This window comes from Mytilus californianus, unplaced genomic scaffold (genome assembly GCF_021869535.1).
Source record: "Mytilus californianus isolate M0D057914Y unplaced genomic scaffold, xbMytCali1.0.p SCAF_5, whole genome shotgun sequence".
NCBI lineage: Eukaryota > Metazoa > Mollusca > Bivalvia > Mytilida > Mytilidae > Mytilus > Mytilus californianus.
In genome coordinates this window covers 108,584,728-108,607,371 of record NW_026262701.1, presented here as the reverse complement: position 1 = coordinate 108,607,371, position 22,644 = coordinate 108,584,728, and the positions used below count along the sequence as shown (strand labels likewise).

The window sequence follows — 22,644 nt, the reverse complement described above, 5'->3', positions numbered from 1 at the left end:
GCACTTGAAAATCGATTTTCAAATTGGATTTTATTTTATAATACGCGTTTATCATTTCTTGATAGTAAAGCGGTAAGTGTTTAATCTGTTTTGAATTTAAATGCGTATAAACTACATCTTGTTTTAAATCCATATTATCGATTTTAGAGATAAAGTAATCAAACGCACCTTTCCAAATTGATTTACATTCAGGGTCCAAATATTTTTTAAGAAATTTTAATCTAAAGGCTTGCATTTTTAGAAAAATATCAGGAATGTTTAAGCCACCTTCCAGTTTTGTACCTACTACACTTTGATATTTTACTAAATGTGATTTACTTTGCCAAAGAAATTTTATAACAATTAGTCGGATTTCATTTTTAACTTTTTCCGGCAATGGACATACAGTTACAGTATAATATAACCGCGACATTATGAGGGAAGTTAAAACTGTAGCTCGACCTGGTAAAGTTAATTCTCTTTTATTCCAAAAGAATAAAATTGTTTTTATCTTTTTAATTTTATCCTTCCAGTTAAGAAGTTCACATAACTCTTTATCCTTTCCAACATATATGCCTAAAACTTTTGTTACATTTTCACTTTTTTGTATTTGTAATTTATTTAACTCTGAATCAGTAATACTGCCAGAACCTAAACTCATAATTTCAGATTTTTGTTTATTAATTTTAGCACCAGAAGCCTCACTGTACAAATTAAGAACTTTGAAAGCTTCATTTACAGATTTTTTATTTGAAGTAAAAATATTTGTGTCATCTGCGTGTTGAAAAATTTTAGCATTTACATTTGACTTTGGGATATTTACACTCTGAATATTTTTATTTTTAATTATAGCTTGACCTAATGGTTCTGCCACCAACACATAGAGGAGAGCAGAAACTGGACACCCTTGTTTTATTGAATTATTTAGTTTAACATACTTTGTAAGGAAACCATTACATTTTACACTGCTGTTTACATTGTTATAAAATATTTTTATCCACTGCATAAATTTAGGACCAAAACCAAATTTTTCTAAAACTAAAAACAGATAATCATGGTCAACTTTATCAAAAGCTTTTTCCTGGTCAACTTTAATAAGATAGGCTTCTAAATCATCATTTTCAATTATTTCAATTAGATCTCTTATACTTGATGTAGTGTCTGCAATGTCGCGGCTTAGCACGACGCTCTAACCAACTGAGCTAACCGGCCGTTGAGATCACTTTGGGAAATTTTATGTACTTATATATGGGTATCATATTCTTACACATTTACATATATAGAGAGGATATCTAAACTTTATATATGTTCACATCATTTGTACTTTGCATCTTATTGTGTTTTTTGTCTTAAGTAGTGTTTGATTTTGTACTATTCTCCTTGTGAGTCTATTTAATGGAAATTATTTACATCTTATTCTTCTATTCTTATAGTTTTTTCCCGGCCTTTTCTCGTGTTAAGAATATAGTTTAGGCAGCTTTCTTTAATCAGGGGGCAAAGCCGAAGAATCTTCATAATATAAACTACAAAAAATAATGGCCAATGTGGGGATCGACGCTGTAACTAGCTGAGGTAACCGGCCGTTGAAAATTACACGGGAAATTTTGTATATCATATATAAATACATATCAGCATGAATGATTGTCATTCTCACAAGTCTAAATGATGATTTTTTTACTTCATTTTACCGAAACTATCAATTGTTTACATCTTTCTAACGGATTTTCCAGTTGGCAAGGTAAAAAGCGAGAAAATCGTGCAAAAGGCTAAAAATTTAAAGCTACCGCTTCTTTGTACCTTTTTTGACGTTGAGAGTATCTTTATAAGAAGAACTTTATTAATCTCGGACATTGCCGAAAATGTTTAATAATATAGACTATCAAAAATTCATGGCCAATGTGGGGATCGAACCCACGACATTCGCGTTATTAGCACGACGCTCTAACCAACTGAGCTAACCGGCCGTTGAGATCACTTTGGGAAATTTTATGTACTTATATATGGGTATCATATTCTTACACATTTACATATATAGAGAGGATATCTAAACTTTATATATGTTCACATCATTTGTACTTTGCATCTTATTGTGTTTTTTGTCTTAAGTAGTGTTTGATTTTGTACTATTCTCCTTGTGAGTCTATTTAATGGAAATTATTTACATCTTATTCTTCTATTCTTATAGTTTTTTCCCGGCCTTTTCTCGTGTTAAGAATATAGTTTAGGCAGCTTTCTTTAATCAGGGGGCAAAGCCGAAGAATCTTCATAATATAAACTACAAAAAATAATGGCCAATGTGGGGATCGACGCTGTAACTAGCTGAGGTAACCGGCCGTTGAAAATTACACGGGAAATTTTGTATATCATATATAAATACATATCAGCATGAATGATTGTCATTCTCACAAGTCTAAATGATGATTTTTTTACTTCATTTTACCGAAACTATCAATTGTTTACATCTTTCTAACGGATTTTCCAGTTGGCAAGGTAAAAAGCGAGAAAATCGTGCAAAAGGCTAAAAATTTAAAGCTACCGCTTCTTTGTACCTTTTCTGACGTTGAGAGTATCTTTATAAGAAGAACTTTATTAATCTCGAACATTGCCGAAAATGTTTAATAATATAGACTATCAAAAATTCATGGCCAATGTGGGGATCGAACCCACGACATTCGCGTTATTAGCACGACGCTCTTTTTTTTTTTTTTTTTTTTTTTTTTTTTTATCATTAATAAAATTTTTATTACATATTTACATACTGTCACCATGAGACATTCCTCATTGGTGAGAAGTTTTCTATATACAGAGTTGTTAGTAGTTAACCTCCTACATTAGTAAAAAATAAAATACATCTAGATGAGACACGTTAAAAACTTTAAAAATAGTATAGCATATTAGTCCCAATTAATTTTATAGTGATTCATTCATCAAAAGGGTATATGAATTGAACAGGACAGATTCAATATAAGTTATATATAGAAAGCGAGACAACTCTAAAATATTTTCAAAAGTCGAACACACCTAAATGCGATCGATAATTTTACATTGGAATGTGATCTTTTGTTCTAACAACCAATCAAATTGAAGTAACTGTCTAGACAAACAAAACTATGTTGTCATTTTTAATATCCAATAAAGTGTTATTGTGTAAAAAATACTTATAGAATAATTGTCTTTGTTGTGTCATTTTATAATACGTGTATGCGTATTCAATGTATCTTTTAATTGTGTACTTGAATAAACGAAGTGCATCTATGTCTTTGTCATGAAAAACTTTTAAATTCCGTGATTTGAATATGCAAAGTCGGGCTACACTAAGGAAAAAATTTAAAAAATAAGTATTAATAACTTGTGAACGTTTCAAAAACCCAAGTAAAAATAACTGTTCATAATCAATAGAATTAACCATATCAGGCGGGTAATTGATAAAAATGTTGTGTAATATGTCTTTCAGGTAATCATGAAGTGGTTTGAACTTTTGACAAAGTACAAACATGTGACTAAGATTTTCTATACCCTGGCCGCACGTTTTGCATGTGCTAGTATCTGCCTGACCTATTCTGACCAACTTTTCGAGTGTAAAAATAGCTCTATGGACAATCCTATAGTTTAAGCAATGACAATCAGGAGGTAAACAACACTGATTGACAACCAAATAAAGATTTTTGAAATTGAGAGACGGATATAGCTCCGCCCAATGCTTTTCAGCAGAGGGCGTTTCAAAAAATTTTGTCAAAAGAAGGCTGTAAAATAATTTCGTCACAGCACTTCTAATGTGAATTTCTCTATCGTTATCTAAACAAATTTTAACAATCGGAGTAATCTCAACATTTAGAGGATTTTCGGATTTTAATAGTTCTTTCCACTCGTCAGGAATACATCGAATGATTTTTTCAAAAGCTGTTTTTATTTGTTCTGTTTTTTCATCAGGAAATTTTTGTTTTATTATTTCATCTATTGAATTCGATGTGAAGAAACCCGGCATAAATTCATAGCAAATGTCTTTTATTCGTATCAAGCCTGTTTGAATGAATTTTTCAAACAGAAGCATTTTACCGTTGCATGTTATGTTTGGATTACAAAACAGTGGATTATTATATACATGTTGCACTTGAAAATCGATTTTCAAATTGGATTTTATTTTATAATACGCGTTTATCATTTCTTGATAGTAAAGCGGTAAGTGTTTAATCTGTTTTGAATTTAAATGCGTATAAACTACATCTTGTTTTAAATCCATATTATCGATTTTAGAGATAAAGTAATCAAACGCACCTTTCCAAATTGATTTACATTCAGGGTCCAAATATTTTTTAAGAAATTTTAATCTAAAGGCTTGCATTTTTAGAAAAATATCAGGAATGTTTAAGCCACCTTCCAGTTTTGTACCTACTACACTTTGATATTTTACTAAATGTGATTTACTTTGCCAAAGAAATTTTATAACAATTAGTCGGATTTCATTTTTAACTTTTTCCGGCAATGGACATACAGTTACAGTATAATATAACCGCGACATTATGAGGGAAGTTAAAACTGTAGCTCGACCTGGTAAAGTTAATTCTCTTTTATTCCAAAAGAATAAAATTGTTTTTATCTTTTTAATTTTATCCTTCCAGTTAAGAAGTTCACATAACTCTTTATCCTTTCCAACATATATGCCTAAAACTTTTGTTACATTTTCACTTTTTTGTATTTGTAATTTATTTAACTCTGAATCAGTAATACTGCCAGAACCTAAACTCATAATTTCAGATTTTTGTTTATTAATTTTAGCACCAGAAGCCTCACTGTACAAATTAAGAACTTTGAAAGCTTCATTTACAGATTTTTTATTTGAAGTAAAAATATTTGTGTCATCTGCGTGTTGAAAAATTTTAGCATTTACATTTGACTTTGGGATATTTACACTCTGAATATTTTTATTTTTAATTATAGCTTGACCTAATGGTTCTGCCACCAACACATAGAGGAGAGCAGAAACTGGACACCCTTGTTTTATTGAATTATTTAGTTTAACATACTTTGTAAGGAAACCATTACATTTTACACTGCTGTTTACATTGTTATAAAATATTTTTATCCACTGCATAAATTTAGGACCAAAACCAAATTTTTCTAAAACTAAAAACAGATAATCATGGTCAACTTTATCAAAAGCTTTTTCCTGGTCAACTTTAATAAGATAGGCTTCTAAATCATCATTTTCAATTATTTCAATTAGATCTCTTATACTTGATGTAGTGTCTGCAATGTCGCGGCTTAGCACGACGCTCTAACCAACTGAGCTAACCGGCCGTTGAGATCACTTTGGGAAATTTTATGTACTTATATATGGGTATCATATTCTTACACATTTACATATATAGAGAGGATATCTAAACTTTATATATGTTCACATCATTTGTACTTTGCATCTTATTGTGTTTTTTGTCTTAAGTAGTGTTTGATTTTGTACTATTCTCCTTGTGAGTCTATTTAATGGAAATTATTTACATCTTATTCTTCTATTCTTATAGTTTTTTCCCGGCCTTTTCTCGTGTTAAGAATATAGTTTAGGCAGCTTTCTTTAATCAGGGGGCAAAGCCGAAGAATCTTCATAATATAAACTACAAAAAATAATGGCCAATGTGGGGATCGACGCTGTAACTAGCTGAGGTAACCGGCCGTTGAAAATTACACGGGAAATTTTGTATATCATATATAAATACATATCAGCATGAATGATTGTCATTCTCACAAGTCTAAATGATGATTTTTTTACTTCATTTTACCGAAACTATCAATTGTTTACATCTTTCTAACGGATTTTCCAGTTGGCAAGGTAAAAAGCGAGAAAATCGTGCAAAAGGCTAAAAATTTAAAGCTACCGCTTCTTTGTACCTTTTCTGACGTTGAGAGTATCTTTATAAGAAGAACTTTATTAATCTCGGACATTGCCGAAAATGTTTAATAATATAGACTATCAAAAATTCATGGCCAATGTGGGGATCGAACCCACGACATTCGCGTTATTAGCACGACGCTCTAACCAACTGAGCTAACCGGCCGTTGAGATCACTTTGGGAAATTTTATGTACTTATATATGGGTATCATATTCTTACACATTTACATATATAGAGAGGATATCTAAACTTTATATATGTTCACATCATTTGTACTTTGCATCTTATTGTGTTTTTTGTCTTAAGTAGTGTTTGATTTTGTACTATTCTCCTTGTGAGTCTATTTAATGGAAATTATTTACATCTTATTCTTCTATTCTTATAGTTTTTTCCCGGCCTTTTCTCGTGTTAAGAATATAGTTTAGGCAGCTTTCTTTAATCAGGGGGCAAAGCCGAAGAATCTTCATAATATAAACTACAAAAAATAATGGCCAATGTGGGGATCGACGCTGTAACTAGCTGAGGTAACCGGCCGTTGAAAATTACACGGGAAATTTTGTATATCATATATAAATACATATCAGCATGAATGATTGTCATTCTCACAAGTCTAAATGATGATTTTTTTACTTCATTTTACCGAAACTATCAATTGTTTACATCTTTCTAACGGATTTTCCAGTTGGCAAGGTAAAAAGCGAGAAAATCGTGCAAAAGGCTAAAAATTTAAAGCTACCGCTTCTTTGTACCTTTTCTGACGTTGAGAGTATCTTTATAAGAAGAACTTTATTAATCTCGGACATTGCCGAAAATGTTTAATAATATAGACTATCAAAAATTCATGGCCAATGTGGGGATCGAACCAACGACATTCGCGTTATTAGCACGACGCTCTAACCAACTGAGCTAACCGGCCGTTGAGATCACTTTGGGAAATTTTATGTACTTATATATGGGTATCATATTCTTACACATTTACATATATAGAGAGGATATCTAAACTTTATATATGTTCACATCATTTGTACTTTGCATCTTATTGTGTTTTTTGTCTTAAGTAGTGTTTGATTTTGTACTATTCTCCTTGTGAGTCTATTTAATGGAAATTATTTACATCTTATTCTTCTATTCTTATAGTTTTTTCCCGGCCTTTTCTCGTGTTAAGAATATAGTTTAGGCAGCTTTCTTTAATCAGGGGGCAAAGCCGAAGAATCTTCATAATATAAACTACAAAAAATAATGGCCAATGTGGGGATCGACGCTGTAACTAGCTGAGGTAACCGGCCGTTGAAAATTACACGGGAAATTTTGTATATCATATATAAATACATATCAGCATGAATGATTGTCATTCTCACAAGTCTAAATGATGATTTTTTTACTTCATTTTACCGAAACTATCAATTGTTTACATCTTTCTAACGGATTTTCCAGTTGGCAAGGTAAAAAGCGAGAAAATCGTGCAAAAGGCTAAAAATTTAAAGCTACCGCTTCTTTGTACCTTTTCTGACGTTGAGAGTATCTTTATAAGAAGAACTTTATTAATCTCGGACATTGCCGAAAATGTTTAATAATATAGACTATCAAAAATTCATGGCCAATGTGGGGATCGAACCCACGACATTCGCGTTATTAGCACGACGCTCTAACCAACTGAGCTAACCGGCCGTTGAGATCACTTTGGGAAATTTTATGTACTTATATATGGGTATCATATTCTTACACATTTACATATATAGAGAGGATATCTAAACTTTATATATGTTCACATCATTTGTACTTTGCATCTTATTGTGTTTTTTGTCTTAAGTAGTGTTTGATTTTGTACTATTCTCCTTGTGAGTCTATTTAATGGAAATTATTTACATCTTATTCTTCTATTCTTATAGTTTTTTCCCGGCCTTTTCTCGTGTTAAGAATATAGTTTAGGCAGCTTTCTTTAATCAGGGGGCAAAGCCGAAGAATCTTCATAATATAAACTACAAAAAATAATGGCCAATGTGGGGATCGACGCTGTAACTAGCTGAGGTAACCGGCCGTTGAAAATTACACGGGAAATTTTGTATATCATATATAAATACATATCAGCATGAATGATTGTCATTCTCACAAGTCTAAATGATGATTTTTTTACTTCATTTTACCGAAACTATCAATTGTTTACATCTTTCTAACGGATTTTCCAGTTGGCAAGGTAAAAAGCGAGAAAATCGTGCAAAAGGCTAAAAATTTAAAGCTACCGCTTCTTTGTACCTTTTCTGACGTTGAGAGTATCTTTATAAGAAGAACTTTATTAATCTCGGACATTGCCGAAAATGTTTAATAATATAGACTATCAAAAATTCATGGCCAATGTGGGGATCGAACCCACGACATTCGCGTTATTAGCACGACGCTCTAACCAACTGAGCTAACCGGCCGTTGAGATCACTTTGGGAAATTTTATGTACTTATATATGGGTATCATATTCTTACACATTTACATATATAGAGAGGATATCTAAACTTTATATATGTTCACATCATTTGTACTTTGCATCTTATTGTGTTTTTTGTCTTAAGTAGTGTTTGATTTTGTACTATTCTCCTTGTGAGTCTATTTAATGGAAATTATTTACATCTTATTCTTCTATTCTTATAGTTTTTTCCCGGCCTTTTCTCGTGTTAAGAATATAGTTTAGGCAGCTTTCTTTAATCAGGGGGCAAAGCCGAAGAATCTTCATAATATAAACTACAAAAAATAATGGCCAATGTGGGGATCGACGCTGTAACTAGCTGAGGTAACCGGCCGTTGAAAATTACACGGGAAATTTTGTATATCATATATAAATACATATCAGCATGAATGATTGTCATTCTCACAAGTCTAAATGATGATTTTTTTACTTCATTTTACCGAAACTATCAATTGTTTACATCTTTCTAACGGATTTTCCAGTTGGCAAGGTAAAAAGCGAGAAAATCGTGCAAAAGGCTAAAAATTTAAAGCTACCGCTTCTTTGTACCTTTTCTGACGTTGAGAGTATCTTTATAAGAAGAACTTTATTAATCTCGGACATTGCCGAAAATGTTTAATAATATAGACTATCAAAAATTCATGGCCAATGTGGGGATCGAACCCACGACATTCGCGTTATTAGCACGACGCTCTAACCAACTGAGCTAACCGGCCGTTGAGATCACTTTGGGAAATTTTATGTACTTATATATGGGTATCATATTCTTACACATTTACATATATAGAGAGGATATCTAAACTTTATATATGTTCACATCATTTGTACTTTGCATCTTATTGTGTTTTTTGTCTTAAGTAGTGTTTGATTTTGTACTATTCTCCTTGTGAGTCTATTTAATGGAAATTATTTACATCTTATTCTTCTATTCTTATAGTTTTTTCCCGGCCTTTTCTCGTGTTAAGAATATAGTTTAGGCAGCTTTCTTTAATCAGGGGGCAAAGCCGAAGAATCTTCATAATATAAACTACAAAAAATAATGGCCAATGTGGGGATCGACGCTGTAACTAGCTGAGGTAACCGGCCGTTGAAAATTACACGGGAAATTTTGTATATCATATATAAATACATATCAGCATGAATGATTGTCATTCTCACAAGTCTAAATGATGATTTTTTTACTTCATTTTACCGAAACTATCAATTGTTTACATCTTTCTAACGGATTTTCCAGTTGGCAAGGTAAAAAGCGAGAAAATCGTGCAAAAGGCTAAAAATTTAAAGCTACCGCTTCTTTGTACCTTTTCTGACGTTGAGAGTATCTTTATAAGAAGAACTTTATTAATCTCGGACATTGCCGAAAATGTTTAATAATATAGACTATCAAAAATTCATGGCCAATGTGGGGATCGAACCCACGACATTCGCGTTATTAGCACGACGCTCTAACCAACTGAGCTAACCGGCCGTTGAGATCACTTTGGGAAATTTTATGTACTTATATATGGGTATCATATTCTTACACATTTACATATATAGAGAGGATATCTAAACTTTATATATGTTCACATCATTTGTACTTTGCATCTTATTGTGTTTTTTGTCTTAAGTAGTGTTTGATTTTGTACTATTCTCCTTGTGAGTCTATTTAATGGAAATTATTTACATCTTATTCTTCTATTCTTATAGTTTTTTCCCGGCCTTTTCTCGTGTTAAGAATATAGTTTAGGCAGCTTTCTTTAATCAGGGGGCAAAGCCGAAGAATCTTCATAATATAAACTACAAAAAATAATGGCCAATGTGGGGATCGACGCTGTAACTAGCTGAGGTAACCGGCCGTTGAAAATTACACGGGAAATTTTGTATATCATATATAAATACATATCAGCATGAATGATTGTCATTCTCACAAGTCTAAATGATGATTTTTTTACTTCATTTTACCGAAACTATCAATTGTTTACATCTTTCTAACGGATTTTCCAGTTGGCAAGGTAAAAAGCGAGAAAATCGTGCAAAAGGCTAAAAATTTAAAGCTACCGCTTCTTTGTACCTTTTCTGACGTTGAGAGTATCTTTATAAGAAGAACTTTATTAATCTCGGACATTGCCGAAAATGTTTAATAATATAGACTATCAAAAATTCATGGCCAATGTGGGGATCGAACCCACGACATTCGCGTTATTAGCACGACGCTCTAACCAACTGAGCTAACCGGCCGTTGAGATCACTTTGGGAAATTTTATGTACTTATATATGGGTATCATATTCTTACACATTTACATATATAGAGAGGATATCTAAACTTTATATATGTTCACATCATTTGTACTTTGCATCTTATTGTGTTTTTTGTCTTAAGTAGTGTTTGATTTTGTACTATTCTCCTTGTGAGTCTATTTAATGGAAATTATTTACATCTTATTCTTCTATTCTTATAGTTTTTTCCCGGCCTTTTCTCGTGTTAAGAATATAGTTTAGGCAGCTTTCTTTAATCAGGGGGCAAAGCCGAAGAATCTTCATAATATAAACTACAAAAAATAATGGCCAATGTGGGGATCGACGCTGTAACTAGCTGAGGTAACCGGCCGTTGAAAATTACACGGGAAATTTTGTATATCATATATAAATACATATCAGCATGAATGATTGTCATTCTCACAAGTCTAAATGATGATTTTTTTACTTCATTTTACCGAAACTATCAATTGTTTACATCTTTCTAACGGATTTTCCAGTTGGCAAGGTAAAAAGCGAGAAAATCGTGCAAAAGGCTAAAAATTTAAAGCTACCGCTTCTTTGTACCTTTTCTGACGTTGAGAGTATCTTTATAAGAAGAACTTTATTAATCTCGGACATTGCCGAAAATGTTTAATAATATAGACTATCAAAAATTCATGGCCAATGTGGGGATCGAACCCACGACATTCGCGTTATTAGCACGACGCTCTAACCAACTGAGCTAACCGGCCGTTGAGATCACTTTGGGAAATTTTATGTACTTATATATGGGTATCATATTCTTACACATTTACATATATAGAGAGGATATCTAAACTTTATATATGTTCACATCATTTGTACTTTGCATCTTATTGTGTTTTTTGTCTTAAGTAGTGTTTGATTTTGTACTATTCTCCTTGTGAGTCTATTTAATGGAAATTATTTACATCTTATTCTTCTATTCTTATAGTTTTTTCCCGGCCTTTTCTCGTGTTAAGAATATAGTTTAGGCAGCTTTCTTTAATCAGGGGGCAAAGCCGAAGAATCTTCATAATATAAACTACAAAAAATAATGGCCAATGTGGGGATCGACGCTGTAACTAGCTGAGGTAACCGGCCGTTGAAAATTACACGGGAAATTTTGTATATCATATATAAATACATATCAGCATGAATGATTGTCATTCTCACAAGTCTAAATGATGATTTTTTTACTTCATTTTACCGAAACTATCAATTGTTTACATCTTTCTAACGGATTTTCCAGTTGGCAAGGTAAAAAGCGAGAAAATCGTGCAAAAGGCTAAAAATTTAAAGCTACCGCTTCTTTGTACCTTTTCTGACGTTGAGAGTATCTTTATAAGAAGAACTTTATTAATCTCGGACATTGCCGAAAATGTTTAATAATATAGACTATCAAAAATTCATGGCCAATGTGGGGATCGAACCCACGACATTCGCGTTATTAGCACGACGCTCTAACCAACTGAGCTAACCGGCCGTTGAGATCACTTTGGGAAATTTTATGTACTTATATATGGGTATCATATTCTTACACATTTACATATATAGAGAGGATATCTAAACTTTATATATGTTCACATCATTTGTACTTTGCATCTTATTGTGTTTTTTGTCTTAAGTAGTGTTTGATTTTGTACTATTCTCCTTGTGAGTCTATTTAATGGAAATTATTTACATCTTATTCTTCTATTCTTATAGTTTTTTCCCGGCCTTTTCTCGTGTTAAGAATATAGTTTAGGCAGCTTTCTTTAATCAGGGGGCAAAGCCGAAGAATCTTCATAATATAAACTACAAAAAATAATGGCCAATGTGGGGATCGACGCTGTAACTAGCTGAGGTAACCGGCCGTTGAAAATTACACGGGAAATTTTGTATATCATATATAAATACATATCAGCATGAATGATTGTCATTCTCACAAGTCTAAATGATGATTTTTTTACTTCATTTTACCGAAACTATCAATTGTTTACATCTTTCTAACGGATTTTCCAGTTGGCAAGGTAAAAAGCGAGAAAATCGTGCAAAAGGCTAAAAATTTAAAGCTACCGCTTCTTTGTACCTTTTCTGACGTTGAGAGTATCTTTATAAGAAGAACTTTATTAATCTCGGACATTGCCGAAAATGTTTAATAATATAGACTATCAAAAATTCATGGCCAATGTGGGGATCGAACCCACGACATTCGCGTTATTAGCACGACGCTCTAACCAACTGAGCTAACCGGCCGTTGAGATCACTTTGGGAAATTTTATGTACTTATATATGGGTATCATATTCTTACACATTTACATATATAGAGAGGATATCTAAACTTTATATATGTTCACATCATTTGTACTTTGCATCTTATTGTGTTTTTTGTCTTAAGTAGTGTTTGATTTTGTACTATTCTCCTTGTGAGTCTATTTAATGGAAATTATTTACATCTTATTCTTCTATTCTTATAGTTTTTTCCCGGCCTTTTCTCGTGTTAAGAATATAGTTTAGGCAGCTTTCTTTAATCAGGGGGCAAAGCCGAAGAATCTTCATAATATAAACTACAAAAAATAATGGCCAATGTGGGGATCGACGCTGTAACTAGCTGAGGTAACCGGCCGTTGAAAATTACACGGGAAATTTTGTATATCATATATAAATACATATCAGCATGAATGATTGTCATTCTCACAAGTCTAAATGATGATTTTTTTACTTCATTTTACCGAAACTATCAATTGTTTACATCTTTCTAACGGATTTTCCAGTTGGCAAGGTAAAAAGCGAGAAAATCGTGCAAAAGGCTAAAAATTTAAAGCTACCGCTTCTTTGTACCTTTTCTGACGTTGAGAGTATCTTTATAAGAAGAACTTTATTAATCTCGGACATTGCCGAAAATGTTTAATAATATAGACTATCAAAAATTCATGGCCAATGTGGGGATCGAACCCACGACATTCGCGTTATTAGCACGACGCTCTAACCAACTGAGCTAACCGGCCGTTGAGATCACTTTGGGAAATTTTATGTACTTATATATGGGTATCATATTCTTACACATTTACATATATAGAGAGGATATCTAAACTTTATATATGTTCACATCATTTGTACTTTGCATCTTATTGTGTTTTTTGTCTTAAGTAGTGTTTGATTTTGTACTATTCTCCTTGTGAGTCTATTTAATGGAAATTATTTACATCTTATTCTTCTATTCTTATAGTTTTTTCCCGGCCTTTTCTCGTGTTAAGAATATAGTTTAGGCAGCTTTCTTTAATCAGGGGGCAAAGCCGAAGAATCTTCATAATATAAACTACAAAAAATAATGGCCAATGTGGGGATCGACGCTGTAACTAGCTGAGGTAACCGGCCGTTGAAAATTACACGGGAAATTTTGTATATCATATATAAATACATATCAGCATGAATGATTGTCATTCTCACAAGTCTAAATGATGATTTTTTTACTTCATTTTACCGAAACTATCAATTGTTTACATCTTTCTAACGGATTTTCCAGTTGGCAAGGTAAAAAGCGAGAAAATCGTGCAAAAGGCTAAAAATTTAAAGCTACCGCTTCTTTGTACCTTTTCTGACGTTGAGAGTATCTTTATAAGAAGAACTTTATTAATCTCGGACATTGCCGAAAATGTTTAATAATATAGACTATCAAAAATTCATGGCCAATGTGGGGATCGAACCCACGACATTCGCGTTATTAGCACGACGCTCTAACCAACTGAGCTAACCGGCCGTTGAGATCACTTTGGGAAATTTTATGTACTTATATATGGGTATCATATTCTTACACATTTACATATATAGAGAGGATATCTAAACTTTATATATGTTCACATCATTTGTACTTTGCATCTTATTGTGTTTTTTGTCTTAAGTAGTGTTTGATTTTGTACTATTCTCCTTGTGAGTCTATTTAATGGAAATTATTTACATCTTATTCTTCTATTCTTATAGTTTTTTCCCGGCCTTTTCTCGTGTTAAGAATATAGTTTAGGCAGCTTTCTTTAATCAGGGGGCAAAGCCGAAGAATCTTCATAATATAAACTACAAAAAATAATGGCCAATGTGGGGATCGACGCTGTAACTAGCTGAGGTAACCGGCCGTTGAAAATTACACGGGAAATTTTGTATATCATATATAAATACATATCAGCATGAATGATTGTCATTCTCACAAGTCTAAATGATGATTTTTTTACTTCATTTTACCGAAACTATCAATTGTTTACATCTTTCTAACGGATTTTCCAGTTGGCAAGGTAAAAAGCGAGAAAATCGTGCAAAAGGCTAAAAATTTAAAGCTACCGCTTCTTTGTACCTTTTCTGACGTTGAGAGTATCTTTATAAGAAGAACTTTATTAATCTCGGACATTGCCGAAAATGTTTAATAATATAGACTATCAAAAATTCATGGCCAATGTGGGGATCGAACCCACGACATTCGCGTTATTAGCACGACGCTCTAACCAACTGAGCTAACCGGCCGTTGAGATCACTTTGGGAAATTTTATGTACTTATATATGGGTATCATATTCTTACACATTTACATATATAGAGAGGATATCTAAACTTTATATATGTTCACATCATTTGTACTTTGCATCTTATTGTGTTTTTTGTCTTAAGTAGTGTTTGATTTTGTACTATTCTCCTTGTGAGTCTATTTAATGGAAATTATTTACATCTTATTCTTCTATTCTTATAGTTTTTTCCCGGCCTTTTCTCGTGTTAAGAATATAGTTTAGGCAGCTTTCTTTAATCAGGGGGCAAAGCCGAAGAATCTTCATAATATAAACTACAAAAAATAATGGCCAATGTGGGGATCGACGCTGTAACTAGCTGAGGTAACCGGCCGTTGAAAATTACACGGGAAATTTTGTATATCATATATAAATACATATCAGCATGAATGATTGTCATTCTCACAAGTCTAAATGATGATTTTTTTACTTCATTTTACCGAAACTATCAATTGTTTACATCTTTCTAACGGATTTTCCAGTTGGCAAGGTAAAAAGCGAGAAAATCGTGCAAAAGGCTAAAAATTTAAAGCTACCGCTTCTTTGTACCTTTTCTGACGTTGAGAGTATCTTTATAAGAAGAACTTTATTAATCTCGGACATTGCCGAAAATGTTTAATAATATAGACTATCAAAAATTCATGGCCAATGTGGGGATCGAACCCACGACATTCGCGTTATTAGCACGACGCTCTAACCAACTGAGCTAACCGGCCGTTGAGATCACTTTGGGAAATTTTATGTACTTATATATGGGTATCATATTCTTACACATTTACATATATAGAGAGGATATCTAAACTTTATATATGTTCACATCATTTGTACTTTGCATCTTATTGTGTTTTTTGTCTTAAGTAGTGTTTGATTTTGTACTATTCTCCTTGTGAGTCTATTTAATGGAAATTATTTACATCTTATTCTTCTATTCTTATAGTTTTTTCCCGGCCTTTTCTCGTGTTAAGAATATAGTTTAGGCAGCTTTCTTTAATCAGGGGGCAAAGCCGAAGAATCTTCATAATATAAACTACAAAAAATAATGGCCAATGTGGGGATCGACGCTGTAACTAGCTGAGGTAACCGGCCGTTGAAAATTACACGGGAAATTTTGTATATCATATATAAATACATATCAGCATGAATGATTGTCATTCTCACAAGTCTAAATGATGATTTTTTTACTTCATTTTACCGAAACTATCAATTGTTTACATCTTTCTAACGGATTTTCCAGTTGGCAAGGTAAAAAGCGAGAAAATCGTGCAAAAGGCTAAAAATTTAAAGCTACCGCTTCTTTGTACCTTTTCTGACGTTGAGAGTATCTTTATAAGAAGAACTTTATTAATCTCGGACATTGCCGAAAATGTTTAATAATATAGACTATCAAAAATTCATGGCCAATGTGGGGATCGAACCCACGACATTCGCGTTATTAGCACGACGCTCTAACCAACTGAGCTAACCGGCCGTTGAGATCACTTTGGGAAATTTTATGTACTTATATATGGGTATCATATTCTTACACATTTACATATATAGAGAGGATATCTAAACTTTATATATGTTCACATCATTTGTACTTTGCATCTTATTGTGTTTTTTGTCTTAAGTAGTGTTTGATTTTGTACTATTCTCCTTGTGAGTCTATTTAATGGAAATTATTTACATCTTATTCTTCTATTCTTATAGTTTTTTCCCGGCCTTTTCTCGTGTTAAGAATATAGTTTAGGCAGCTTTCTTTAATCAGGGGGCAAAGCCGAAGAATCTTCATAATATAAACTACAAAAAATAATGGCCAATGTGGGGATCGACGCTGTAACTAGCTGAGGTAACCGGCCGTTGAAAATTACACGGGAAATTTTGTATATCATATATAAATACATATCAGCATGAATGATTGTCATTCTCACAAGTCTAAATGATGATTTTTTTACTTCATTTTACCGAAACTATCAATTGTTTACATCTTTCTAACGGATTTTCCAGTTGGCAAGGTAAAAAGCGAGAAAATCGTGCAAAAGGCTAAAAATTTAAAGCTACCGCTTCTTTGTACCTTTTCTGACGTTGAGAGTATCTTTATAAGAAGAACTTTATTAATCTCGGACATTGCCGAAAATGTTTAATAATATAGACTATCAAAAATTCATGGCCAATGTGGGGATCGAACCCACGACATTCGCGTTATTAGCACGACGCTCTATCCAACTGAGCTAACCGGCCGTTGAGATCACTTTGGGAAATTTTATGTACTTATATATGGGTATCATATTCTTACACATTTACATATATAGAGAGGATATCTAAACTTTATATATGTTCACATCATTTGTACTTTGCATCTTATTGTGTTTTTTGTCTTAAGTAGTGTTTGATTTTGTACTATTCTCCTTGTGAGTCTATTTAATGGAAATTATTTACATCTTATTCTTCTATTCTTATAGTTTTTTCCCGGCCTTTTCTCGTGTTAAGAATATAGTTTAGGCAGCTTTCTTTAATCAGGGGGCAAAGCCGAAGAATCTTCATAATATAAACTACAAAAAATAATGGCCAATGTGGGGATCGACGCTGTAACTAGCTGAGGTAACCGGCCGTTGAAAATTACACGGGAAATTTTGTATATCATATATAAATACATATCAGCATGAATGATTGTCATTCTCACAAGTCTAAATGATGATTTTTTTACTTCATTTTACCGAAACTATCAATTGTTTACATCTTTCTAACGGATTTTCCAGTTGGCAAGGTAAAAAGCGAGAAAATCGTGCAAAAGGCTAAAAATTTAAAGCTACCGCTTCTTTGTACCTTTTCTGACGTTGAGAGTATCTTTATAAGAAGAACTTTATTAATCTCGGACATTGCCGAAAATGTTTAATAATATAGACTATCAAAAATTCATGGCCAATGTGGGGATCGAACCCACGACATTCGCGTTATTAGCACGACGCTCTAACCAACTGAGCTAACCGGCCGTTGAGATCACTTTGGGAAATTTTATGTACTTATATATGGGTATCATATTCTTACACATTTACATATATAGAGAGGATATCTAAACTTTATATATGTTCACATCATTTGTACTTTGCATCTTATTGTGTTTTTTGTCTTAAGTAGTGTTTGATTTTGTACTATTCTCCTTGTGAGTCTATTTAATGGAAATTATTTACATCTTATTCTTCTATTCTTATAGTTTTTTCCCGGCCTTTTCTCGTGTTAAGAATATAGTTTAGGCAGCTTTCTTTAATCAGGGGGCAAAGCCGAAGAATCTTCATAATATAAACTACAAAAAATAATGGCCAATGTGGGGATCGACGCTGTAACTAGCTGAGGTAACCGGCCGTTGAAAATTACACGGGAAATTTTGTATATCATATATAAATACATATCAGCATGAATGATTGTCATTCTCACAAGTCTAAATGATGATTTTTTTACTTCATTTTACCGAAACTATCAATTGTTTACATCTTTCTAACGGATTTTCCAGTTGGCAAGGTAAAAAGCGAGAAAATCGTGCAAAAGGCTAAAAATTTAAAGCTACCGCTTCTTTGTACCTTTTCTGACGTTGAGAGTATCTTTATAAGAAGAACTTTATTAATCTCGGACATTGCCGAAAATGTTTAATAATATAGACTATCAAAAATTCATGGCCAATGTGGGGATCGAACCCACGACATTCGCGTTATTAGCACGACGCTCTAACCAACTGAGCTAACCGGCCGTTGAGATCACTTTGGGAAATTTTATGTACTTATATATGGGTATCATATTCTTACACATTTACATATATAGAGAGGATATCTAAACTTTATATATGTTCACATCATTTGTACTTTGCATCTTATTGTGTTTTTTGTCTTAAGTAGTGTTTGATTTTGTACTATTCTCCTTGTGAGTCTATTTAATGGAAATTATTTACATCTTATTCTTCTATTCTTATAGTTTTTTCCCGGCCTTTTCTCGTGTTAAGAATATAGTTTAGGCAGCTTTCTTTAATCAGGGGGCAAAGCCGAAGAATCTTCATAATATAAACTACAAAAAATAATGGCCAATGTGGGGATCGACGCTGTAACTAGCTGAGGTAACCGGCCGTTGAAAATTACACGGGAAATTTTGTATATCATATATAAATACATATCAGCATGAATGATTGTCATTCTCACAAGTCTAAATGATGATTTGTTTACTTCATTTTACCGAAACTATCAATTGTTTACATCTTTCTAACGGATTTTCCAGTTGGCAAGGTAAAAAGCGAGAAAATCGTGCAAAAGGCTAAAAATTTAAAGCTACCGCTTCTTTGTACCTTTTCTGACGTTGAGAGTATCTTTATAAGAAGAACTTTATTAATCTCGGACATTGCCGAAAATGTTTAATAATATAGACTATCAAAAATTCATGGCCAATGTGGGGATCGAACCCACGACATTCGCGTTATTAGCACGACGCTCTAACCAACTGAGCTAACCGGCCGTTGAGATCACTTTGGGAAATTTTATGTACTTATATATGGGTATCATATTCTTACACATTTACATATATAGAGAGGATATCTAAACTTTATATATGTTCACATCATTTGTACTTTGCATCTTATTGTGTTTTTTGTCTTAAGTAGTGTTTGATTTTGTACTATTCTCCTTGTGAGTCTATTTAATGGAAATTATTTACATCTTATTCTTCTATTCTTATAGTTTTTTCCCGGCCTTTTCTCGTGTTAAGAATATAGTTTAGGCAGCTTTCTTTAATCAGGGGGCAAAGCCGAAGAATCTTCATAATATAAACTACAAAAAATAATGGCCAATGTGGGGATCGACGCTGTAACTAGCTGAGGTAACCGGCCGTTGAAAATTACACGGGAAATTTTGTATATCATATATAAATACATATCAGCATGAATGATTGTCATTCTCACAAGTCTAAATGATGATTTTTTTACTTCATTTTACCGAAACTATCAATTGTTTACATCTTTCTAACGGATTTTCCAGTTGGCAAGGTAAAAAGCGAGAAAATCGTGCAAAAGGCTAAAAATTTAAAGCTACCGCTTCTTTGTACCTTTTCTGACGTTGAGAGTATCTTTATAAGAAGAACTTTATTAATCTCGGACATTGCCGAAAATGTTTAATAATATAGACTATCAAAAATTCATGGCCAATGTGGGGATCGAACCCACGACATTCGCGTTATTAGCACGACGCTCTAACCAACTGAGCTAACCGGCCGTTGAGATCACTTTGGGAAATTTTATGTACTTATATATGGGTATCATATTCTTACACATTTACATATATAGAGAGGATATCTAAACTTTATATATGTTCACATCATTTGTACTTTGCATCTTATTGTGTTTTTTGTCTTAAGTAGTGTTTGATTTTGTACTATTCTCCTTGTGAGTCTATTTAATGGAAATTATTTACATCTTATTCTTCTATTCTTATAGTTTTTTCCCGGCCTTTTCTCGTGTTAAGAATATAGTTTAGGCAGCTTTCTTTAATCAGGGGGCAAAGCCGAAGAATCTTCATAATATAAACTACAAAAAATAATGGCCAATGTGGGGATCGACGCTGTAACTAGCTGAGGTAACCGGCCGTTGAAAATTACACGGGAAATTTTGTATATCATATATAAATACATATCAGCATGAATGATTGTCATTCTCACAAGTCTAAATGATGATTTTTTTACTTCATTTTACCGAAACTATCAATTGTTTACATCTTTCTAACGGATTTTCCAGTTGGCAAGGTAAAAAGCGAGAAAATCGTGCAAAAGGCTAAAAATTTAAAGCTACCGCTTCTTTGTACCTTTTCTGACGTTGAGAGTATCTTTATAAGAAGAACTTTATTAATCTCGGACATTGCCGAAAATGTTTAATAATATAGACTATCAAAAATTCATGGCCAATGTGGGGATCGAACCCACGACATTCGCGTTATTAGCACGACGCTCTAACCAACTGAGCTAACCGGCCGTTGAGATCACTTTGGGAAATTTTATGTACTTATATATGGGTATCATATTCTTACACATTTACATATATAGAGAGGATATCTAAACTTTATATATGTTCACATCATTTGTACTTTGCATCTTATTGTGTTTTTTGTCTTAAGTAGTGTTTGATTTTGTACTATTCTCCTTGTGAGTCTATTTAATGGAAATTATTTACATCTTATTCTTCTATTCTTATAGTTTTTTCCCGGCCTTTTCTCGTGTTAAGAATATAGTTTAGGCAGCTTTCTTTAATCAGGGGGCAAAGCCGAAGAATCTTCATAATATAAACTACAAAAAATAATGGCCAATGTGGGGATCGACGCTGTAACTAGCTGAGGTAACCGGCCGTTGAAAATTACACGGGAAATTTTGTATATCATATATAAATACATATCAGCATGAATGATTGTCATTCTCACAAGTCTAAATGATGATTTTTTTACTTCATTTTACCGAAACTATCAATTGTTTACATCTTTCTAACGGATTTTCCAGTTGGCAAGGTAAAAAGCGAGAAAATCGTGCAAAAGGCTAAAAATTTAAAGCTACCGCTTCTTTGTACCTTTTCTGACGTTGAGAGTATCTTTATAAGAAGAACTTTATTAATCTCGGACATTGCCGAAAATGTTTAATAATATAGACTATCAAAAATTCATGGCCAATGTGGGGATCGAACCCACGACATTCGCGTTATTAGCACGACGCTCTAACCAACTGAGCTAACCGGCCGTTGAGATCACTTTGGGAAATTTTATGTACTTATATATGGGTATCATATTCTTACACATTTACATATATAGAGAGGATATCTAAACTTTATATATGTTCACATCATTTGTACTTTGCATCTTATTGTGTTTTTTGTCTTAAGTAGTGTTTGATTTTGTACTATTCTCCTTGTGAGTCTATTTAATGGAAATTATTTACATCTTATTCTTCTATTCTTATAGTTTTTTCCCGGCCTTTTCTCGTGTTAAGAATATAGTTTAGGCAGCTTTCTTTAATCAGTGGGCAAAGCCGAAGAATCTTCATAATATAAACTACAAAAAATAATGGCCAATGTGGGGATCGACGCTGTAACTAGCTGAGGTAACCGGCCGTTGAAAATTACACGGGAAATTTTGTATATCATATATAAATACATATCAGCATGAATGATTGTCATTCTCACAAGTCTAAATGATGATTTTTTTACTTCATTTTACCGAAACTATCAATTGTTTACATCTTTCTAACGGATTTTCCAGTTGGCAAGGTAAAAAGCGAGAAAATCGTGCAAAAGGCTAAAAATTTAAAGCTACCGCTTCTTTGTACCTTTTCTGACGTTGAGAGTATCTTTATAAGAAGAACTTTATTAATCTCGGACATTGCCGAAAATGTTTAATAATATAGACTATCAAAAATTCATGGCCAATGTGGGGATCGAACCCACGACATTCGCGTTATTAGCACGACGCTCTAACCAACTGAGCTAACCGGCCGTTGAGATCACTTTGGGAAATTTTATGTACTTATATATGGGTATCATATTCTTACACATTTACATATATAG

At 32.9% G+C, this 22,644-nt stretch overlaps 24 non-coding genes across 24 annotated transcripts; all 24 read right to left on the bottom strand.

Moving 5' to 3' along the window:
- Positions 1 to 1,869: 1,869 nt before the first annotated feature.
- Trnai-aau (transfer RNA isoleucine (anticodon AAU)) lies at positions 1,870 to 1,943 on the bottom strand. The gene has a single exon. It is a non-coding gene; the product is annotated as a tRNA-Ile (tRNA).
- Positions 1,944 to 5,955: 4,012 nt separating this feature from the next.
- Positions 5,956 to 6,029, bottom strand: Trnai-aau (transfer RNA isoleucine (anticodon AAU)). Its single transcript has one exon. It is a non-coding gene; the product is annotated as a tRNA-Ile (tRNA).
- A 678-nt stretch (positions 6,030 to 6,707) lies between these two features.
- Trnai-aau (transfer RNA isoleucine (anticodon AAU)) lies at positions 6,708 to 6,781 on the bottom strand. The gene has a single exon. It is a non-coding gene; the product is annotated as a tRNA-Ile (tRNA).
- A 678-nt stretch (positions 6,782 to 7,459) lies between these two features.
- Trnai-aau (transfer RNA isoleucine (anticodon AAU)) lies at positions 7,460 to 7,533 on the bottom strand. The gene has a single exon. It is a non-coding gene; the product is annotated as a tRNA-Ile (tRNA).
- Positions 7,534 to 8,211: 678 nt separating this feature from the next.
- Trnai-aau (transfer RNA isoleucine (anticodon AAU)) lies at positions 8,212 to 8,285 on the bottom strand. Its single transcript has one exon. It is a non-coding gene; the product is annotated as a tRNA-Ile (tRNA).
- Positions 8,286 to 8,963: 678 nt separating this feature from the next.
- On the bottom strand, positions 8,964 to 9,037 carry Trnai-aau (transfer RNA isoleucine (anticodon AAU)). The gene has a single exon. It is a non-coding gene; the product is annotated as a tRNA-Ile (tRNA).
- Positions 9,038 to 9,715: 678 nt separating this feature from the next.
- Positions 9,716 to 9,789, bottom strand: Trnai-aau (transfer RNA isoleucine (anticodon AAU)). The gene has a single exon. It is a non-coding gene; the product is annotated as a tRNA-Ile (tRNA).
- Positions 9,790 to 10,467: 678 nt separating this feature from the next.
- Positions 10,468 to 10,541, bottom strand: Trnai-aau (transfer RNA isoleucine (anticodon AAU)). Its single transcript has one exon. It is a non-coding gene; the product is annotated as a tRNA-Ile (tRNA).
- A 678-nt stretch (positions 10,542 to 11,219) lies between these two features.
- On the bottom strand, positions 11,220 to 11,293 carry Trnai-aau (transfer RNA isoleucine (anticodon AAU)). Its single transcript has one exon. It is a non-coding gene; the product is annotated as a tRNA-Ile (tRNA).
- A 678-nt stretch (positions 11,294 to 11,971) lies between these two features.
- On the bottom strand, positions 11,972 to 12,045 carry Trnai-aau (transfer RNA isoleucine (anticodon AAU)). The gene has a single exon. It is a non-coding gene; the product is annotated as a tRNA-Ile (tRNA).
- Positions 12,046 to 12,723: 678 nt separating this feature from the next.
- Trnai-aau (transfer RNA isoleucine (anticodon AAU)) lies at positions 12,724 to 12,797 on the bottom strand. Its single transcript has one exon. It is a non-coding gene; the product is annotated as a tRNA-Ile (tRNA).
- A 678-nt stretch (positions 12,798 to 13,475) lies between these two features.
- Positions 13,476 to 13,549, bottom strand: Trnai-aau (transfer RNA isoleucine (anticodon AAU)). The gene has a single exon. It is a non-coding gene; the product is annotated as a tRNA-Ile (tRNA).
- Positions 13,550 to 14,227: 678 nt separating this feature from the next.
- Positions 14,228 to 14,301, bottom strand: Trnai-aau (transfer RNA isoleucine (anticodon AAU)). Its single transcript has one exon. It is a non-coding gene; the product is annotated as a tRNA-Ile (tRNA).
- Positions 14,302 to 14,979: 678 nt separating this feature from the next.
- Trnai-aau (transfer RNA isoleucine (anticodon AAU)) lies at positions 14,980 to 15,053 on the bottom strand. The gene has a single exon. It is a non-coding gene; the product is annotated as a tRNA-Ile (tRNA).
- A 678-nt stretch (positions 15,054 to 15,731) lies between these two features.
- On the bottom strand, positions 15,732 to 15,805 carry Trnai-aau (transfer RNA isoleucine (anticodon AAU)). Its single transcript has one exon. It is a non-coding gene; the product is annotated as a tRNA-Ile (tRNA).
- Positions 15,806 to 16,483: 678 nt separating this feature from the next.
- Positions 16,484 to 16,557, bottom strand: Trnai-aau (transfer RNA isoleucine (anticodon AAU)). Its single transcript has one exon. It is a non-coding gene; the product is annotated as a tRNA-Ile (tRNA).
- Positions 16,558 to 17,235: 678 nt separating this feature from the next.
- Trnai-aau (transfer RNA isoleucine (anticodon AAU)) lies at positions 17,236 to 17,309 on the bottom strand. The gene has a single exon. It is a non-coding gene; the product is annotated as a tRNA-Ile (tRNA).
- A 678-nt stretch (positions 17,310 to 17,987) lies between these two features.
- Trnai-aau (transfer RNA isoleucine (anticodon AAU)) lies at positions 17,988 to 18,061 on the bottom strand. Its single transcript has one exon. It is a non-coding gene; the product is annotated as a tRNA-Ile (tRNA).
- Positions 18,062 to 18,739: 678 nt separating this feature from the next.
- Positions 18,740 to 18,813, bottom strand: Trnai-aau (transfer RNA isoleucine (anticodon AAU)). The gene has a single exon. It is a non-coding gene; the product is annotated as a tRNA-Ile (tRNA).
- Positions 18,814 to 19,491: 678 nt separating this feature from the next.
- On the bottom strand, positions 19,492 to 19,565 carry Trnai-aau (transfer RNA isoleucine (anticodon AAU)). The gene has a single exon. It is a non-coding gene; the product is annotated as a tRNA-Ile (tRNA).
- Positions 19,566 to 20,243: 678 nt separating this feature from the next.
- Trnai-aau (transfer RNA isoleucine (anticodon AAU)) lies at positions 20,244 to 20,317 on the bottom strand. Its single transcript has one exon. It is a non-coding gene; the product is annotated as a tRNA-Ile (tRNA).
- A 678-nt stretch (positions 20,318 to 20,995) lies between these two features.
- Trnai-aau (transfer RNA isoleucine (anticodon AAU)) lies at positions 20,996 to 21,069 on the bottom strand. Its single transcript has one exon. It is a non-coding gene; the product is annotated as a tRNA-Ile (tRNA).
- Positions 21,070 to 21,747: 678 nt separating this feature from the next.
- On the bottom strand, positions 21,748 to 21,821 carry Trnai-aau (transfer RNA isoleucine (anticodon AAU)). The gene has a single exon. It is a non-coding gene; the product is annotated as a tRNA-Ile (tRNA).
- A 678-nt stretch (positions 21,822 to 22,499) lies between these two features.
- On the bottom strand, positions 22,500 to 22,573 carry Trnai-aau (transfer RNA isoleucine (anticodon AAU)). Its single transcript has one exon. It is a non-coding gene; the product is annotated as a tRNA-Ile (tRNA).
- Between the last annotated feature and the right edge of the window lie 71 nt (positions 22,574 to 22,644).